This window comes from Azolla caroliniana, unplaced genomic scaffold, assembly GCF_043228905.1.
Source record: "Azolla caroliniana isolate FFs.n. ecotype wild unplaced genomic scaffold, voAzoCaro1.0.p SCAF_4, whole genome shotgun sequence".
NCBI classification, from domain to species: domain Eukaryota; kingdom Viridiplantae; phylum Streptophyta; class Polypodiopsida; order Salviniales; family Salviniaceae; genus Azolla; species Azolla caroliniana.
This window is the reverse complement of record NW_028230439.1, coordinates 173,008-189,815: the sequence shown is the minus strand read 5'-3', so window position 1 is coordinate 189,815 and position 16,808 is coordinate 173,008. Positions and strand designations below refer to the sequence as shown.

At 41.5% G+C, this 16,808-nt stretch overlaps 2 pseudogenes; both read right to left on the bottom strand.

The window, feature by feature from the left end:
• Nucleotides 1-1,181: 1,181 nt before the first annotated feature.
• LOC147864607 (oleosin pseudogene) lies at nt 1,182-1,679 on the bottom strand (annotated as a pseudogene).
• An 11,457-nt stretch (nt 1,680-13,136) lies between these two features.
• Nucleotides 13,137-13,677, bottom strand: LOC147864606 (oleosin pseudogene; annotated as a pseudogene).
• Between the last annotated feature and the right edge of the window lie 3,131 nt (nt 13,678-16,808).

Here is a 16,808-nt window from a genome sequence, read left to right as displayed (position 1 = left end):
AGTTAGTGGGTGACTATACTCCATTGTCACCCATTGTAAGTAGTGTTTTTTATACACATTTATTAATATAATTTTGTGTTTTCACCAAAGAGAGAGAGAGAGAGAGAGAGAGAGAGAGAGAGAGACTGAAAAGAGAGATTCTATATCATCATGGAGGTCAAATATGACCTATGAGACCACACATATTATATTTTATGTGCTATACATGTGAAAGTGAGTAGTGACTCTCGATGTTCGAGAAATTTACCAATCAATGTTGGAATTGTGAGTGCATTGTGGTTGTAAAAAAAATTTGTGCAAGGATTGGCCTTGGTCGAAGATGTGTGGAAAGCATGGTCGAATATGATCACAAAGGCAGACATCTAAGTCACATGGTAGCAATGGTTTAGATGGCCTCGACAGTTCACACATGAAAGTTCTATGAGCAACCAATTAATCCATCACATTTTTGAATACGAAAACACATAAATGTAGAACCACCAAGGAATTTCTTCAGCTCAAGACCTCTAAATTCTAGTGCACTAGATGAAATTGAATGTAATGCGTATCTTCACCCAAAAAATACGAAAACACCACCATAACTACAAGTATCACCCAATATACCAAGACCATTTCTTATGGTGTGATTAAGGCCCAAAGACTTTAAAAAGCTCAAGTGTAAAATCCTAAGATCACAACCTTTTCGGGGTTGGCCAAAATTATTATGTGAATGAAAAAGGTTTCTCCATTTAGGAATTCCTGCCTAAAGAGGCATGACCTCTGCATTTTCCCTTGGGTGGGTCATTAACTGGCCACGGGTTGCTTGGATATATGCATAGAGTTAAGAGTTATTCACAACAATAGCTATTGACTGATTGGTCAACTATCGTAAACTATACCTATAGACGCGGACAACATATGTTGTAAACTACTAATGAAGAATAAGCTATAGCACAAGAGTAACTATCACAAAATGAAAGAAAATTTATATGATTGGAAGTTGGAACAATATGAGAGAAAGGCAAGGGAACAAAGCCTACAAAGCCTTAACGAGAACCTCTTATAAATATTAATTACTATCTAAACACGGATTAACCCAACTCATAATATGTCCTTCAATATTTTTCTTCTTTCGATACGAGCTTAAGACGCTTTAAAAACAATGGTTATTTATGCAGTTGTTATCATCGAGACAAATTTTATTAAACTGTTGGCATCGGGATTTGTCCGCCCACATCTTGAGCCTTGTACTTCATGTGCTCGGTGGTCTTGTGGACGCGGCCCATGATGTGGTCGAGTTGTTCTGACCCTCGAGGATGTCTACCCTTGAGGTAGCGGTAGAGCCAGACAGCTACCGAGAGAGTGGCAACGCCCGTGCCTCCCGCGGCCACGATCCCGACAGTGCACAAGAAGAGCACGATGCCGACGGGGACGAGGATGGGGCTGAATAAGAGGAGGACGGGCGAGAGGATGACGAGGACGATGGCCGATCCAATGGAGAGGGCACCAGCTATTGCAACCAGCGCAACCCGCCCAGCAGTGCTTTTGGGCATCATTTCCTTCAATTTCTGAAACACACCCTTCGCTTGCTTTCCGGCCTGCCCGCCCATCTCCTGTGCTTTAACGCCCATCTGTTGGGCCTGGTCTTGGGCTCTCCCGGCCATCTGTCCTGCTTGATCCCGAGCTTCTTGGGCCGCCATGGAAACTAATAGGAGAGGGGAGTGCACGAAAGTAATTGCAGCAGATTACTACCCTGGCCTGTGCTGTAAAACACAACTTCAAAAAAAGAATCACTAAAACCACAAGAGACACATCAATCAATCACACAACATACATTGACTGACTATTGATTAACAAAATATCCTTTTTGATCGATGGAAATGTAGGAGATGGAGATGGAGATGGAGATGGAGATGAATGATTTCTTCTTATTTTTAACGTGTTTATATAACCAATCCATACGTATCTCTTTTCTTTTCTAGAATGTAGTTTTCCGAACACTTGGCATCAGACCCCTTAAAAACAGGAAGCTTTTAAGGTAGTAGTTAAATGCATCGTATCAGATTCTCCACCATGACCACACAAATCAAAACCATTGAAGGTTTCCCAATCCCCATGGCTTGCTCTCCCCCCATCTCTACACGTCCGGAACTCGATGGGTCCATCGCTTCACATTGTTAAGCAGGACGGAAGATCTATATGCCTTATATCCTTCTCACCCAAACTTGGACGAGATTTCCTAAGAAAGGATCAGTGACACTTTCCATGAAATTCGAATGTCAATGACGTGGTTTCAAATTTCAAATGTGTGGGAAAACTCATCAACACAAGTCGACTCATTGGGCCATGGCATTACGAACAACCACATGGTATGCATGCAAAGTCTCCTCATTTCGCCTACCATGTACCATTCAAAGACAATGCAATTGTTAATCACGTTCAACGGGTACTAGGTTAGGCATATTATTTTGGAACATTGACAAGTATGAGAAAAAGGACTATGAGGTGGTGCCATTTAATATTTTCTCTCTTTAAATGATGATGACATTGTATAAAATTCTGGATAAAGAGTACAAGGGGGTACAATCAAATGTATATGTCACCACACTTATTTCAACATTGCTAAGGTAAAATTCAAATATGACACTTTGACTTCAAATATGCACTTTACTATGTATTCCATATTTCTTCATTTGTCTTTACCACTCAATGACTCATTCCCAATTTCAATAGTAAATCTTTATTGCATTATAATATTCTCTAAAAGTGGCCCCACACTTATGTTCCATCTCTTTCTAACTTTTGATGCTTCATGATCTTTTTTTGATCCAACAATCCTCCTCCAAGTTAACCCTTGACCGAAACATATTGGCTCAAGACTTATTGACAAATTGAATATTGTACATCCTTAACTTGCCTTCCGTTAATTTGAAGGGTAAATAATATTTTTTCTCTTTCATAATTATGCTTCTCTACATTTACATCCATCTAAAAGACGTTTCGCCATGTAATCACATTAGTTCCATACGCAACATCAATGAGGCACAACATATGTTTCCAAACAGAACATGGACCATATAGTTCCAGAATGCATGTTGCATTGATTCCAAATGAAACCCACCAAAAGAGCAAATTTTGCTTCCCTCATCCATATTAATCCATTCGAAAACGGGAAGTGCATAATTGACACATAACCATCTAAATGTAATGATTTTGCAAGGAATCTAGAGAGCCCACAACCATTTCCAAAACACCAATTCTGAATGCATACGAATACTATTACTTAACCATACCCATCCTAAAGATATAAATCCTTTGTGGGATATTTGGGTTTGTGGTTGTATACCCTTATTGGAATTAGAGTGGGATCTAGCAAAATGGTGGTGGACAGATGTTAATGGTAAGATGGTTTCTTTCTTTGCTTACTCTATAAAAATTAGGTAGGGAATTCCAATGAAGGAGGAATCCAATTATGCCAGCTGCAACTAAGATATAGTTAAGTAATAGTTTATGGAAATATTTTGTCCCAAAAGTTTAATTGAAATTAAGAATGAAACATTCACCATATCATCGTTGTAAAGAATCAATGGTGATTCTTGTGTAGCGGAATAGATGTGTGTTATGTGAGTATATGTGTGAGAGAAAAATGTAGCATAACAATGAGTCACAACTGACTTAGTATGAAGTACGAGGAGGGTGCTTTATATAGAGTCACCCTCTCTCTTCATTAACTTTATAACAACCACTCTCTCTCTTGGGGAATGTGAAGACTCATAGTCATGGGGAATATGTAACTCATTAGTTATGTGTCATAGAATATGATTCTATGACACATAGTTAATGTGTAGAGAGTAGTGGTGTGACTCTTGACTTTTGAGTAATCATGGATTCTCAAAAGGTGTGTTCACACGTTGTGCTATGTTGAGCTTGATTCTCAACATGCCCCCTCAAGCTCAACTTGGGTTGGTATCCGGTTCAGACGATCTCCGGTGTCTGCTCGGTATCCGCTTCTCGCTTGTACTCCACCTCAAGCTTCGCAAGTCAGGGATCATCAATCCAAGGTCTGACATGAATTTCCGAAGTTGGTCGGCTCCTAGGGCCTTTGTGAAGATGTCGACTGTTTGAAGATTTGTATTGATGTGTTGAAGGTCGACATCTCCGACTTGAACACGCTCCTGAATGAAGTGATAGTGCACTTCGATATGCTTCATGCGTGCATGGAACACCGGGTTCCGAACCAGATAAATACTGCTCATGTTGTCGCAGTAAAGGGGAGTCAGATCCTTGATGGGAACGCTTACATCCTTCAAAATCCTCTCGAGCCATACGGCTTCACACACAACTACGGTTTTGCCCCTGTATTCCGCCTCCATACTCAAAAGAGCGACGGTGTCATGATATTCCGCGAGTACGTGTAGGATCCGAGGCGGGACCGTGGGGATCTTGGACTAGGGAGTAGAGGAGAAAGAATAAGATATGATCTGGAAGCTTAGCTCAAGAGGAGAAGAGGAAAGAATAAGACCATGACATAGAGGGAGAGATCAGCGGAGGCAAGATACTCAACAAGTTATATTAAAACAAACAAATGATTACAACAATGGTGGCCGCATGGGCCACACCAAACGACTATGAGAAAACCCTAACCGAAGATGAATGAGGAAACCCTAAACGAAACCCTAACCCTAAAACGGTAAGAACTCTAGACTAAGTGGTGTACCTCTCATACGCAAAATAGGCAACCCCTTCAAAAGGGACCCCTCACTCCCTTTTATAGTGGTAAGGGGTGAGGCACAATACAATAGGAGTGATCAATTCCCCTTTCATTCAGAGGAGAATATTTGCCCCGATCTCGAGATTGATGGGCCTTAACTCTCTCTCCTCTAGCCGTCCTACTCAATGCCCATCACTCTTACACTCATTTTCTATGTACCTCCCTCTAGTCTACAAAGTGCATCTCACATTTACACTTAACAACTTTGTAGAGCACCTTAACTCCTTACACTTTACATTTGCTTATTTGTCCCTATGTTGTATTTTCCCTAAGTTCATGTGCAATGTTGCACATCTCTGTTTTCTCTATCCCACTCGATTTTCTCACCATGGACGAAAAACATCATGACAACGGTAGGCTGCTTCTTGCTACTCCATGAAATCGCTCTGTTGCCGAGGGAGAAGACAAATCCGGAGGTCGATCGTCGATCGGCTTTGTAGCCAGCCCAATCCGCGTATGTGTACCCTTCGAGTCGTATTGGTGTGGCCGATGCATAGAGAACGTCGTAATCCATTGTGCCACTCATGTATCGTAATACTCGCTTAGCGCAATCCAAGTGAGTGTCACATGGTTTTTGCATGAATTGGCTGCGGAGTCCGACTAGATAGCTAAGGTCGGGTCGAGCGATCGTGAGGTAGATAAGGCTCCCGATTAGTTGATGATATCGAGTCGGATCGCACTCGTTCGTGCCAAAGTCGACATCTAGTTTGAGGTTTCTATCGAGAGGCGTAGCGATCGATTTGCACTCCGTCCTCCCGAACTTGTATAACAGTTGGAGAATGTAGTGCCGTTAAGAGATCATAATGCTGGCCGGAATCCTAATTACTTCGATGCCAAGGAAGTAATGGAGCTCCTTCATGTCCGTCATTTCGAATTTTCCGGAGAGGAGGGACTTGACCTTGTTGATGTCGACTAGACTTTCACCTCCAATGACCAAATCATCCACGTATAGGAGGATGACAATTAAGCTTCTAGAGTCGTGTCGTACGTAGAGGAAGTTGTAGGATTTTGACGTTCGAAAGCCAATTTGATGAAGATAGTGCGTAATCTTCGAATGCCAAGCACGCGGTGCTTGCTTAAAGTCGTAGAGTGGCTTCTTGAGTTGGCATACGGCTTTTGGATGAATGCGCGACTTGAAGCCGGGTGGTTGTACCATGTATACCTCCTCATCTAATTCGCTTGAAGAAAGGCATTCTTGACGTCCATTTGGTGCAGGTGCCACCCTTTTGCCGTTGCAAGTGCGATCATGGTCCGCACCGTCGTCATCTTTTCCACCGGGGCAAAGGTCTTCTTCATAGTCGACGCCATGCGTCTGAGCGTATCCTTTCGCTACAAGTCGAGCTTTGTAGCGGTTTACGGAGCCACCAACGTTATACTTCACCTTGTAGATCCATCTACAACCGATTGCCTTCTTGTGCACTGAATGGGGAATGAGATCCCATGTCTCATTCTTGCATAATGCACCCATCTCCTCGTTCATTACTTTGATTCATTGCGGGTCCTTCGTGGCTTTAGAAAAGGTTTCCGCCATATAATCGTTGTAGCCGACTCGGCTTACGGGGTTCTTTTCATGGGTGGATCAGCGGAGCTTCTCGTTTGCGGATACTACGACGTTCTCCGCTCCATTTGTTCTGAACTCAAGGCCTTCGAACTCACTATCGAGGGAGTGAGTTGATTTGTTTCCGTCGAAGTGATCGTCTTCATACTCCGGCATTTTCGCCTTCCCTTTGTCCATCTTCGGACTCGGCAGAGATGTGCTCTTGTGGCCCACTAACCCTTGTCGTAATTGGGCTTTCTTCGAACATGCGCGTGAGTCGATCTTCGGCTTCTATCTCTATTTCGGCGGAATCCGGGTCAAGCGGAATCGAAATCGAAGTTGTCTCTGGTGCGTACCAAGATGCGGACTCGTCAAAAATAACGTCTTGACTTACGTGAGATTTTCCAGTTGAGGGGTTGTAGCACTTGTACCCCTTTTGCTCCAGTGAGTATCCTATGAGGCTACATTTCTCCGACTTCGGGTCGAGCTTTTGACACTTCTCGTCAGGGATGTGCACGTACGCAATGGAGCCAAATATCTGAACATGCGATAGGTCTGGCTTCTTTCCGAAGAACTTCTCGTGCGGAGTAAGTTCGTGCACACCCGATGTCATATACCAAATCATGAGATAGCCAACCGTGTTAGCTGCTTCAGCCCAATACGATTTCGGCATGTGCTTTTCGTTAAGCATAGCTCGTGCCACTTCGATGATGTGCTGATTCTTGCATTTGGCCACTCCGTTTTGTTGTCGCGTATGTCGACACGAAAACTCTCGCTGTATTCCTTCTTTCCGTAGAAACGCTGAAAATTCATCAGAGAAGTACTCCTTGCCTCCGTCCGACTGAAGACATCGTACATGTCGGCCCGTGGCTTTCTCAACTTTATTCTTGAATTTTTGGAAGTGTCCGAACACTTCGCTCTTTCGTCGCATCGGGTCACGTAGTATCGGCTTCCGTCGAATGTCGCTGTCTGAGTCGGACCACATACATCGGAATGAATTACAACGAGTACGCCTTTTCTCACATTTCGCTCCTTCAAAAATGGGTGTCGATGTTGCTTGCCGAATTCGAAGGCGGCACACACGCCTTCAATCTCTTTCTCCGCGAGTATCGGGAGCCCGATGACGACTCCTTTCGATTGCATTGCCTTGAGCTTTTGGAGAGTTATATGGTCAATCCGCTTGTGCCATAACTCTATGTCGGAATCGGCTTTCACGCCCTTTGCAAACATGGCCGATTTCATCCCGTGTGAGTCAAGAATGAACATTCGGCCCTCTCTTCATTCGCAAGCGATGAGTCGGCCCTCTTTTTTGATGAAGCAACCGCCTTGATTAAATCGTACTTGCATTCCTTGCTCTACAATTTGGCCGACGGAGACCAAATTCTTCGTGATAGTTGGTACATGCAAGACATTTTTAATATAAGTTTGTTTACCTTCTTCTCCGAACGGAAAATTGCCGATGTGCCGTATCGGGTACATGCAAGACATAGCCAGGTCGGTCCGGCTCTCGAAGTTCTCGGAACCATTCTTGATGCGACGTCATATGGTTCGAGGCACCGGAATCGACGAACCATACGTCTTCCAGACCGGAGGCACTAGTAGAAATAGAGGCCGATATAGAATTCGCTCTATGTCTCATTACGAACATTTTGCCGTGATCATCATAATCGGAGTTGATGGCGTAGTTGGTGAGTTGTAGGCCAGTGGAAGCCGACTCGTGTATCTTTTTACGACATTCTTCTTCGTGGTGACCGATTTTTCTGCAATATTCGCATTCGACCGAGCTTTGTCAGTTCGGACCGCAATGGAAGCTCCCGCTTCTTCTGAAGGTTCCTCGATGGCTTCCGTCTTGATGCCGAAATTGCGAGTTGTTTTCATAAATTGGACCTTGTCCGCCTCGCCCGCCACATCCTTGGCCAAATCGACCTCTTCTTGCACGACCGTGTCCTCTTCCTTCGTTCGAATGCGTGTAGAGCATTTGGCCTTCCGAGGCGTTGTTCCTTGTTCGAACATGATTCTCTTCAACCAACAACATGGATTGAAGATCGAAGAAGGAGGGCGGATTCTCCCGTGCTAGTACGGCGGTCCGCATCGCGCCGAATCGTGGTGCGAAGCTGCCGAGGTATATTTGCACCATCTCATCATCGTCCACATTGACACTTATCGAGTCGAGCAAGTCGCAAAGCTCCTTGATCTTCAAGGTGTAGCTTGTAATGGACATATCCCGTTGTTGAATGTTATTCAACTCTTGGCAGAGTTGAAGCTTTCTCGCAGTGGTGTTGGCAGCGAAAATTTTTCGTAGATTCTCCCACGCTTCCTTTGGTGTCCTAGCTTCTCAAATATAGCCGAGCATGTGGTCGTGAACACATGTCGCCAAGAAATACATCACTCGGCTTGCCGCTTTCTCCCACGTTGCATAGTCGGCGTCTTACGGCTTAGGTCAGTTTTCTTGTGCTCCCTTGATGTAACCCCAATAGCCTTGGCCGATAAGGTATTGGTGCATCTTGTACTCCCAAGATGCGAAGTTGTTTTGATCCAACTTCTCGCTAGGGAGAGCGCTCCCCATTTGAGTATTCATTGTCGATTAAGCTTCCTTTCTTCTTTTCCTTCTCTCTCGAACACGAGCTATGTAGTGGTACTACGATAGCAATGAGCCGGTTCTTCTTGAACGTTGGCGTAGAGCACAACACACAATCACGATGAGGCGAGTGGGCTAGATCGAGCTACCAAATCGCTTTGATACCATGTAAAGAATCAATGGTGATTCTTGTGTAGCAGAATAGATGTGTGTTATGTGTGTATATGTGTGAGAGAAGAAGAGTGGAGAGAAAAGAGAACTCAAGCTAGATAAATTATAGGAAAGTAGAATACTCAAGAAGAAGGTGTATATTTCACACGTAGAATGAGATTTACAAAATGTAGCATAACAAGGAGTCACAACCGACTTAGTATGAAGTATGAGGAGGATCCTTTATATAGAGTCACCCTCTCTCTTCATTAACTTAACAACAATCACTCTCTCTCTTGGGGAATGTGAAGACTCATAGTCATGGGGAATATGTAACTCATTAGTTATGTGTCATAGAATATGATTCTATGACACATAGTTAATGTGTAGTGAGTAGTGGTGTGCCTCTTGACTTTTGAGTAATCATGGATTCTCAAAAGGTGTGTTCACACGTTGTGCTATGTTGAGCTTGATTCTCAACAATCGTAAACAATCCAAAACCTTTGTTCGCCCTACGTCCATGTTCGTCATCTCTCTTCACCACCATATCAACTACTTCACCCATTTTACTTCATGAGAAGTTGTCACCATACATTACATTACAACACATGGACACACACACACTTAATAGTCAATGACAAATGTATTTATAACCCAAGTTAGCTGAAATGAAACTAAAACATTAATTACAATTTCACCTGTCCACGCACTTGACTCTCAATGTCTTTATAATCCAATTTGAAATCAAACTAAAACATGAAATATAATTCACTTATGAATTTAATATAATTAGAAACTAAAGTATATTTACCCCATTGGAAGTTATGGGTATATGGTTGTCGTCCCCTCGTCGAACTAGAATGGGACCCAGGGAATTTCCTGTGGAACCATGATGGCAAATTTCGCCATTTCTTCAAGTACAACACTAAACTGGGGCGGGCTTTTCAATTGCAGCTAGAAGGCCCCTTATGCAATGGCTGGCGTACATTGGGCATCCCTGATGACGTGCTCATTACCTTTTGGAAGGTTCTCTGGCATCTCCACTTGCCAGAAAAGATAAAGTTTTTTTGGTGGCAAATCGGTCATAATGTGGTTCCCGTTGGCGAATGGCTAGGTAATCGTGGCGGCCCGTTAAGTTGCCCACTTTGCCATTCACCTATTGAGACTCTGAGGCATTGTCTGTGGGATTGCCCTCACGCTCAAAAGGTATGGGATAAAGTGACTCGCCTCCTTGCGGCATGTGGAGTGGAAGGAACTACATCGTGGAGTGTTGCGGCATGGCTTGAGCACTCTGTTGATAGGTGGACAGACGCCTTCAATGCGGATAGTTGGTGCTACGTATGCATGAGGGGAAAAATCGCCAAGATTCGTTTTGAGAGAGGCTTGCAGTCCGCATCCCCTAGGTTCCCAGACATTTGGATGCTGATCGCATGCTTCACCTTGTGGTATGTATGGAAAGTGCGTTGCCTAAAGGTCTTCCAGGATCTGGTGCGGCCCCTAGAGGAAGTGATCATGGACATATGGTTTGCGCTTATTAGCTGCCTACGAGGGCAATTGGACGAGGTTTGCAGCCATTCCTCTAACGTAGGTAATGCCCGGTTGCACTTTTGGCAGAAATGGCAGGAAGTGGCCCGAGGTGGAACTACCACCCTCCCTTTGTTGTCGACCCCAAGAGTTGTCTCGTACTAGCGATCACTGCAAGGCACTATTTTAGCTATAGGTACTTACACTAAGTAGTTAGTCCGAAAGGTGATGTAACTAGTCTCAATTTCTTGAACTTGATCGGAGGGAGATTCCCCGATCTATGTTTAAGCCTCCTTGTACAATCTCTTTGTAATAATCCTACCTAACTAATGGGAAAGTAGCTTCATTTTGGGAAAAAAAAAGAGACAAAAGCAATGGACACATTGATATTATTCAAAATTTGGCATATTGTTTTGGAAACTACCATGATGACAATTAAAGTTTGAAACACATTCTTAACCAAATTGGTAGTGTGGTATTAAAACTTTTCCAAACTAGAAAAAAATTATATTACTATTAAAAAGATATATGATGCTTATGTTTCTTCACTTGTCACTATTCTTGTTTTTCTTCTAGAACAACTTTCACTAGTATTCTACATTGAATACACATTACTTTTGTTGGTCTCATCATTTAAAATAGCTTTTGTCTAATTTAGGCTTGGTTGTAGCCCCTTTCAACCATTTTTGTTCTTGGTAATCGTTCTCGTTCTTGTTCATTTTCAGTACCTAGAATGTAGGAGCAAATTAATCCAAGTCCTAATGTCTAGATTGATTTTAACATGCTTTTGTTTGCTAGTCATATTATGCTTTTACCATCTAGATAGGAAAGAAGTATTATGTCCAATCATTGTCAACATTATTTACACCACCTTTATGCAAAAGTTTGATCCAATTTACATTCTAACCATAAGGCATGCCATTTTGTAATATATCATTAAACATATAACGTATCCATGCATGTGCTTCCTTTCCCATTCATTTGAGCATTTCAACCTTTATATCTGGAAGGTCTCTTACTTTTTAAGAGGCCAATTTTTTTAAACCCCTTCATCCTTGATTATAAAGAATAAGGATATATCTAAAAGAGATCCATAACACATAAGCTTTTCAACCTTTGATAGCTTGTATAGGTTCTTAAAATGTACAGATAAATTCATAAAAGTTACGTTACCACAACTCAAATACAATTGAACGCGTTCAAACCCAAAGCATCATACCAAACTCCGATACTCAAACTGTTAAACTTGTTTAGGCAAAAAGTTAAATAGTCACCTAACTAATATTATCACTTGTGACTGACCATCCCGTCTCACATTGAGAATATATATATATATATATATATATATATATATAGAGAGAGAGAGAGAGAGAGATCCTATATCATTATGGAGGTCAAATATGACCTATGAGACCAAAAATATTATATTTAATGTGATACATGTGAAAGTGATGTAAAAGTGAGTAACGATTCTCGATCTTCAAGAACTTTACCAATGAATGTTGCAATTGAGAGTGCATTGTGGTTGTGAGAGAAATTTGTGCCAAGATGAGGCTTGGTCGAAGATTTGTGGAAGCTTGGTCGAATATGATCACAAAGGCAGAGATCTAAGTCACATGGAAGAAATGGTTCGGATGGCCTCGACAGTTCACACATGAAAGTTCTATGAGCAACCAATTAATTCCTCACATTTTTCAGCTCTGTATTATATTAGTGCATGTGTTTGGCATTCTAATAACAATAATCGAATCTTCTCTGACATTGCCATATATTTTATTCATGTTCTTTCATCTTTTCATCAATAATCACAAAGTTCTTTCATCTTTTCATCAATTAATTCTATTAGTGTCCACATAGAATACGAAAACACATAAATGTAGAACCACCAAGGAATTTCTTCAACTCAAACCTCTAAATTCTAGTGCACTAGATGAAATTGAATGTAATGCGTGTCTTTGCCCAAAAAATAGGAAAACACCACCATAACTACAAGTATCAACCAATATACCAAGACCATTTCTTATGGTGTGAATAGTGATTAAGGCCCAAAGAGTTTAAAAAGCTCAAAGTGTAAAATCCCAAGATCAGAACCTTCCCATAATTGAGGACAAGTGGATGAAAAAGTTTTCCCACTTGAGAATTCCTTCCTATAGTGACATGACCTCGCATTTTCCCTTGGGTAGTCATTATTAACCGGCCACGGGTTGCTTGGATATATGCATAGAGTAGAGATATCCACATCGATGGCTATTAACTAATAGGTTAACTATGGTCAACAACACGAGACAGACAACATATGTTATAAATAAACTACTAATGAAGAATATTTTGTGATTTTGTGATCCAAATAGCTCAAAAAAGGCAAGACCACAAAAGGTATACCACAAAAGTAAACATCACATTTTGCACAAAATGGAAAGAAAATTTATATGATTCGAACAATATGAGAGACAGGCAAGGGAACAAAGCCTTAACGAAACTCTTATAAATATTAATTACTATCTAAACAAGGATTAACCTAACTCACAATATGTCCTTCAATATTTTGTTGTGTTCGATCCGAGCTTAAGACGCTTTAAAAACAATGGTTGTTTATTTATGCAGTTGGTTGTTGTCTGTCATCTGGGACAAATTTCATTAAACTGTTGGCATCGGGATTTGTCCGGCCACGTCTTGAGCCTTGTGCTTCATGTGCTCGGTGGTCTTGTGGACGCGGCCCATGATGTGGTCGAGTTGTTCTGATCCTCGAGGATGTCTACCCTTGAGGTAGCGGTAGAGCCAGGCGGCGACCGAGAGAGTGGCGATGCCCGTGCCCCCCGCGGCCACGATCCCGGCAGTGCACAAGAAGAGCACGATGCCAACAGGGACAAGTATGGGGCTGAAGAAGAGGAGGACGGGCGAGAGGATGACGAGGACGATGGCCGATCCAATGGCGAGGGCACCGGCTATTGCAACCAGCGCGACCCACCCGGCCGTGCTTTTGGGCATCAGTTCCTTCAATTTCTGAAACACGCCCTTCGCTTGCTTTCCGGCCTGCCCGCCCATCTCCTGTGCTTTAGCGCCCATCTGTTGGGCCTGGTCCTGGGCTCTCCCGGCCATCTGTCCAGCTTGATCCCGAGCTTCTTGGGCCGCCATGACAACGAATCCGAGGGGACAGCACGAAAAAGCAGCAGATTACTCAACTGGCCTGAGCTGTGAAACACCAAAAACACTAGAGACAAATAATAAATCACACAACACACATTGGCCGACTAAAGAAAAGACACGATGAACCTTCTCTGATTGATGACCAAAATATCCTTGTCGATCGATGGAGATGCAGGAGATGGTGATGGAGATGACTGAATTCTTCAGATTTTAACTGAGTCATTTATACAACCAATCCATATGTCTCTTTTCTTTTCTAGAATGTGGATTTCCGAACACTTGGCATGCGAACCCTTAAAAAAAGCAAGCTTTTTAGGTAGTCGTTAAATGCATCATATCAGATTCTCCCCCCACGGCCACACAAATCAAAACTATTGAAGTTTTACCAATCCCCACGGCTTCCTCTCCCTTGTCTAATTGTCCGGAAACACACTCGAAGAAGAACCCATCCCTTCACATGTTTACGGCGGAACCCCCCCTCCCCCCCCCCCATTCTCGAATGTGTCACCACTCCTAAAACTTGTGGAGCCTAACTTTATTTTGTGATGATTCTTGCATATTATCAATCAATGATGGAATGATATCATTTGATTGCTTTAGGGCTCCAATAACCTAAAGAAAATCCCAAATCCGATCGACAAAGGTGAAAGATTTGCATGCATTTTTTTCATTCTATCCAACTTTGATAGGATTTCCTACGAAAGGATCATTGGCACTTTTTGTTAATGCCGACGACGTGGTTTCAAATTTGAAATGAGTACAATTACATTTGTGTGGGAAAACTCATCTCAATACAAGTTGATGCATGGATCCATGACATTAGGAACAACCACATGGCATGCATGCAAAGTCTCCTCATTTTGCCTACCATGTATCATTCAAATACAATCCAATTATTATTCATATTCAGCGGGTACTAGATTGGAGATATTATTTTGGAACATTGAGGAGCATGAGAAAAAGGACTACGAGGTGGTGGCAGGTGCCATTTATTTCTTTGCATGATGATACATTGTATAAAATCCCACAAAAAGAGTACAAGGTGGTACAATCAAATGTATATGTCACGACACGTATTCTAACATTGTTAAGATGAGATTCAAATATGACATTTTGACTTCAAATATGCACTTTACTATGTATTCCATATTTCTTCCTTTGTCTTTACCACTCAATGACTCATTCCCAACTTCAATAGTAAACCTTTATTGCATTAATATTCTTTGAAAGTGGCCTGACACTTGAGTGTTCGTCTCTTTCTAAGTTTTGATGCTTGATAACGTGTTTTGGATCCAATAATCCTCCTCCAAGTGAACCCTTGACCGAAACATATTGGCTCAAGACTTGTCAAGGGTTGATTTTATATACTCAAAAGTTTGCATTAGTCAATCAACTTTGCAGTTGTTCAAGCTCATAAACTACCACAATGTCTCAAATATGATAAAGAACAAAGGTAGTGTGGCATAATCATTCCTAATATGCTCTTAGACTAGAAGATACAATGTTTAGTTGCTTTTCAATAAATTGGGAATACTCTTGTTTTTGGGTGATCTTTGAAGTTTAAACTAATCATAAGACACTAAGTTAGTCCTATGAAGACTTTGTTAAAAGTGCATCATGGGACATATCATAGGAAAGCACTTTGAAGGAATATATCCCAAACGTTGTTTTACTTTAAGTATAGTTTTGGATCATCTCATGCTAAACTTATACAAGGTTTTTGTTACTCTAGGTTATGGAAATATTTTGTCCCAAAGTTTAATTGAAATAAAGAATGAAACTTTTACCAAATAATTAGAAACAAATAAAAAACCTTTGTTCGCCCTACCTCCATGTTCGTCATCACTTCGCGCCACCATATCAACCACTTCACCAATTCTACCGTATGAGAAGTTGGCACCATACATTACATTGCGTGCGTGGACACAGTGCACACTTGACACTAAATGTCATTATAATCCAATACGAAATCAAACTAAAACATCAATTATAATTCACATGTCCACGCAGTTACACTCAATGTCTTTAAAATCCTATGTGAAATCAAACTAAACATGAATTTTAATTCACGTATGAATTTAATACAAAAACTACGGACACACTCATATTATTCAAAATTTGGCACCTTTAAACTATTATTGTTCTTGGTAATCATTCTCTGAGTAGCTAGAGATAGGAACAAATTAATCCAAGTGCTACCATCTAGGTTGAATTTAACATGCTTTTGTTTCGCTAGTCATATTATGCTTTTTACCATCTAGATAGGAAAGAAGACATATTATGCATGCCTTCATTCGCAAATTGAGAACACAAGAAAATGCTTTTAGTGTTGCTTACGTTCTCTTACACTGAGTTGGTAATTGGATTGGCCCATTTAGTTGTCTCAGAATAAGTTTTGTGATTTCTCTTGCATTGCCTTGTGAGCTCCTTTTCCTTTCGGAGTTGGCTTCCAATCTAGTTCTTTTAGTGTAGTCAAAAAAGGCCATTCATTCCTAAAGTACATATTTTGTGAAGGTTTTAAGGGCAACACAAAGCAATAACACATTTGTGTATTCAAAACAATTTCATGAGCATCAAAGTCATCACCTTAATTCAATTTCATCCAATATAGCAACATTTTATTAAATTTCCACTAAGTGGAAGGAATGAGACTTGAGAGGCCACTCTCATTTGGCACAAAAATACTTGCAAGGGTAAGTGGCATCATGCAAAACCATCCTAAATGCATCCATAATTTATTGCAACATTTTATTAAATTTCCACTAAGTGGAAGGAATGAGACTAAGAGGCAACATTTTATTAAATTTCCATCATGCAAGAACATCCTAAATGCATCCATTTTTACATACTTTGACTTAGGTTGTCTCGTCCACTAGGTTGGCGAGGCGATACACAAGTATATCCCTTCACACGATGTGTTACTTTGTTACTTTCCCTTGGATTAGAAGCATCTCCCTCTTCTCAATGTATTTCCTCTAGGTTGGTGTGGAGCATCTTTCTTCATGTATTTCCTCTAGGTTGGTGTGGCGATACAAGCATATCCCTTCACTCAATGTGTTCATATCCCTTCACTCTGTGTTACTTCGTTACTTTCCGATCCATATATTTCCTATATTACCTGT